The sequence below is a fragment of the Tupaia chinensis genome, unplaced genomic scaffold, assembly GCF_000334495.1.
Source record: "Tupaia chinensis unplaced genomic scaffold, TupChi_1.0 Scaffold000110_1, whole genome shotgun sequence".
NCBI lineage: Eukaryota > Metazoa > Chordata > Mammalia > Scandentia > Tupaiidae > Tupaia > Tupaia belangeri.
Window position 1 is genome coordinate 2,659,513 of NW_006159574.1, and position 4,871 is coordinate 2,664,383.

General features: G+C 53.5%; 1 protein-coding gene across 1 annotated transcript in view; it reads right to left on the reverse strand.

Annotated features, from left to right (window-relative positions):
- PTPRN2 (protein tyrosine phosphatase receptor type N2) overlaps nt 1-4,871 on the reverse strand; it is a 447,003-nt gene that overhangs the window by 125,358 nt on the left and 316,774 nt on the right. The gene's annotated exons all lie outside the window — the stretch shown is intronic.

Consider the following 4,871-nt stretch of genomic DNA (forward strand, 5'->3'; position numbering starts at 1 on the left):
CCAGCCCAGGGGCAGAACTCCCAGGCAGGCCGGGTCCCAGGGCGCAGGCCAGAGCCAGCCAGTGCAGTCCTGGCCCGCAAAAGTCCCAGGCCTCGTTTGCTGCCACCCTGGGCCTTGGCCGGGTCCAGCTTTCATTTTTGTGTGCAGGGGGTGGGGGCAGCGCCTCGTCCACCCGAGGGCTAGGAGGCCGGGGCTTCCTGCTGCTCCGCAGGCCCCAGTGGCCTCAGGAGGCCGGCTGGTGCTGGGGCAGCTGGCGCCACGAGGCGAAAGCGAGTTCTGGAGGAAGCCAAAGAAGAGAGACCAAGTCCTCCCGGGCCTCCGCCCACGAGTTCACGCCCTTCACGCCCCAGCAGGCGCCGACGTCCTATGGGCCCTCTCTAGCCCTGGAGCCCAGGCCAGGGCCTCAGAACCCCTGCGCACCGCTCCCGGTGCCGAGCCTTGGCGTCCCCGCCCACGCGCTAGGCCTCCAGGAGCCCAGGCTGGTGGAGAGAAGCCGCCCACCCTGCTCGCCGCCGCACCCTCTAAGGAGCCTCCTGGAGCCAAGATCCTAGTGGGGCGGTTTCTGCTCTCTCCCACCTACCCTCCTGGGGTCTTGAGGCGACTAGTGCATCCCTGCCAACCTCCAGGGCGACCCTTGGCCAGAACCCGCAGAGGACGCTGAGAGGCGGGGAGGGGGCTGAAGGGGACTCTGGAACCCCTGCGGGAAGGTAGGGACAGGGAGGAGAGAGCCCGGAGGAGGGGACCTGCTGCCCTCGGCCTCGCTGGTAACCAACCTCTCCATAGCAACGGCCTGAGCGCGCGTTTGTGTGGGGGTGGGGGCGCTGTCACTGCGCTTTCCTGCCTGGGGGTGGGGGTTTGCGAAGATTGCAGAATCCGCGCTCCCGCGCCCCTGGGCGGGAGACCCGAGACCCTTCAAGGACAGAGGCCTGGCCTCCGAGTTGCTGGGAGCAGCCCAGGCTCTGTGTGGGCGCACCCGCCGAGGACATACTTGGGCCGCCGGGGCTCCAGGGCGCCCTGCACTCGCTCCCGGGCCCTCCTGCTCCGGCACCCGGGCCCTGAGCCATCCCGGGAGGGGCGGGGACCAGGGCCCCATCCGGCCCGAGGGCCCCGGCTGGCGCACCTGAGGTCTGGCGGGAGCGCGCGGGGCGGCGGGGGCGCGCAGGCCGGGGACCCCAGCTAGGACCCGCGCAGAGCCTCCAGGAACGCAGGGGGCCTAGGTGGCTCCTGCCCGGGGTACCTGCGCGAGCTCGCAACCCGCGGTGACGCGCTCAGAGGACCGGATGGCCGCGAAGGTCTGAACCAGTCCCCAAGACGCGGCGTTCTGGCCACCTTCCAGGCCGGTCCGCTCCTTGCACGCCTCACCCTCTCTCCCCGCCCTGCGCTGCCAGGGCCTTCCACAGGAGGGGTCGGGGGAGCGGCTGCTGTCTCCACCAGGCCATGTCTGGCTCCTTAGCCTCCAAGGCAGCACGGACCCATGCGACCACCCTGGCTCTAGGACCACGCAAGGAGGCCTCCGGGCCGTGTGGACGAGGGCAGCGGCCAGAGGGCCAGCGACGCCAGAGTGAGCCTGAGCCCAGCGCGCGGCTCCAAGCGGGGGAGCAGTTTGCTTCTTTACACCCTGGACGTGGGAGTAAGTTTTCTCAGCTAGCTATTGGTGTCCCAGGGTCTTCAGGGGGAGCGGGGGGGGGCACCATTCCGGATTTCATCTGATTTGGCCTTCTACCTGGCATTCCGGACCTTCCAGGGCGAAGTGCAGGAAGGCAGCGCGACTTAAGTTGGCTTTGGGTCACCAGATCGAGGGCTGGGCGGCCGCTGGGCGCAGGTGCTCTTTCCTGGGAAGGAAGTAGACTCGGCCGCAGGAGCTCTTTCTGGGAGTCCAGGTTTGAGAGCCCCAGCTTGGCGACCCACGCACCCCGAGGCTCTGCCCCAGCACCCCTCCCGTTTACCTGGCACTCAGAGCCCAAAGACGGAGTGTCTGGGGAATTCACTAAAAGATGCATTTGTATTTTAGGTGCTGACCCTTTTTGTGGACTGTTTCAGAACCTGATAGATTAATCCACCAGACCTTCACTCTGTTTACTTTTACTTTAAATTCTTTTCTTATTTTCAGGGCATGAAAGTTTGCCTTTTAATTCTTGAAAATTCTAGTGTTTGCCAAGAATGTAAACCCAGCTACCTGTAAGAATGAGTGGTAGTGTTGGGATATTTCTTTTTCTTTTTAATTGTTTTAGTTGTGAGAGCTTAGACGTCAGTTAATAATAAATTGTACTTCCGTAGTTTCAGAGAAAACTTGTAAACATGGCACATTAGTCTTGAGAGATATGCTCCTTGAAACCATTTGTGTATGACAAAGGGGTACATGACTCGCGTGGAAGTTAGGAGTGTTGGGCAGGTGAAGAAGCAGTGTAGCCTACGCTGATCCCGACTCACACCACATCTAAAAGGACACAGACCACGTGGGCCTGGGGGCCTGCTAAGTCCCAGAGCAGTGGCCCTCACACTGGGGCCACCGCACGGTGAGGGTCTCGTTCTCAAGACAGGGCACACGACCAGCCCCGCTGCGCTAGTGCAGATCGCACATCGACACGGTGCGGATACATGTGTGATGTACTAAATTACTGAAGAAAATGTCTTCTAAACAAAATAGAGAACGGCTGTCATGGGAAACAGGGTTACTATAGGACTCCGCTTGCAGGAGTTAAATAATATGCAAGGTAGTACATGATACATCTTCTAAGATGCTTGATTAAAAAAAACTACACCTGTTTTATTTATTAAAAATAAAACCATTTATGATTATAGTACACAAATAGCATTTCAAATACTTTTGTAAGTCTATTTAAAAATGACTCAAAATTCTAAAATGAAATGACATCCTTTTAAGTGTTCGAAGTGTGTATATAATGTCTCCATATATACATAAAAACGCACTTTATAACATCAGGGGCTGATTCTGGAAAGGAAGATGCTGGGCCAGCCTGTGGCGTGCTTGTGGGGCTGGACCCCATGCCAGCTGCGCGGCTGGAATCGCAGGCGCGGCAGTTTGGGAAATACCCTGCGTAGTGTGCATGTGTGCCCGAATCCCCAAAGGAGGGGAGCTAGAGAAGGACTGTGGTTGCTCATTCCCTGGGGGGCACTTTCTCCCTTTCTCTCGCTCCCTCGCTCCCCCACCCCCACCCACGATGTGCCCTCTGGCAAATGAAATGTAAAAAAAAAGAAAGAGAGAAAGAGAAGAAAAAAGAAAAGCAAGATGTTTTAATTGGTCAGCCTCCTAATGAAATATAGTGATTGGCACTGAGCGTTTTAAAGAGAAGATGCTTGCACAAGTCAACATGGATGACTCAAAATGAGATTCGCTCACGATCAGTAAGTATTTGCTCCAGGACAATCTCTGGAAGAGTGTTGCACTGATGAGAAGTCCTGGCCACTGGGGAAGAAGCCCACCTCGCTGAGACTTGACAAGCAGAGCCTGTCCTCTTCGTCCTGGGAACAAAGCCACCCACAGGGAGCTGGAGGCCATGGCCCCAGGCGCTCAGAGCTGGGCTGTGCCCCTGCTGGTATTGCTATAAACTCAATGCCCTGCCTTTAAAACTGAGCGGAACTGAGCAATGCTGGAATGATTTGTTCAAATGTTTTACTTTCTTTCACGAAAAATATTAATAATTCACTAAAAACAGGAAAAGATTTTTTTTTTAAATCATCATAACTCAGCTTTTACTGGTTCTCACATTGGCTCATATTCGGATTGGTCTAAAGTTCCTGAAATCCGTACACCTGTTCCAAATACAAGTCTATCCCAAATAGCCTCCTACAGGTGTGATTACATGAAACCCTGTCCTTTAACCAAAGCTGTGTTTTGACAAAAATGAATGTTTGTAACATCGGTTAACAAATAGGTTGGCAGTTCGAGACTTTCTCTTTCGAACCTCGAAATTATAAATCAAAGGACAAAAAATGCTTTAAGACTTTATTACTATTATTAGTTTTGTCTATTAAAATAGCATTTTTAGAAAACTGCTGTTCAGAGGTACCGGTATTTACAAACAGAACAGTTTCCCTAGATGTTAACCTGGTTTTTATTCTTTAGTGTCTAGAGTCTAGAAGATGTATTACTTTCAATTTCCCTCTGGTAAAGTCCCAGCCTGTCATTGCTCACAAGATAACGCTATAGAATGCGTGGTTGCGGGCTGAAGCTCAGCAGAGTCTGCCTATTATATGTACACGACCACATTTTACTCTGTACAGGACTGAGCTGGAATTCTCCAGACTGGACATTTGTAAGCAAGAATCCTTATCACTTGAACAAGAATCCAACTTTCTGGAACACGGTTAAATAGTGCCATTATGTTCAGTTGAAAGGGACAAAACAGCACAGCAAGGATGTTCAGTTCTCGCTGTGTGTGGTTAAAAGTGCTTTTGTGGGGACCAGCAGTTAGCGTAATGGCTATGTCGCTGGACTCCCATGTAGTTGACTGCAGTTCGAGTCCCAGACCCGATGGCTTAAACTCACGCCGGGCGCGTGTGCGTGCATGCCCGAGATCCCGAGAGGAGAAGGGATTGCGGCGTGACCATCCCCCTTGGGGGGTGATTTCTCGCTTTCTGTCTCTCTGTCTCTCTCTGTCTTTCTGGCAAATGTACGTGCCCTATAGCAAAAACCTCTCCAAAAAATAAATAATAAATAAAAAGTGAAAGTGCTTTTGCACATTTTGTCAGTTACGTATAAGCTACAGGTCCATTATAATAATTGTTTGGAAACAGCTTTTTTTTTTTAATTGCTTTGAAATTAAAAAGTGAGCAACAGGGAACCAGCAGTTAGTGTAATGGCTATGTTGCTGGACTCCCACGTAGTCGACCGCGGTTCGGGTCCCAGA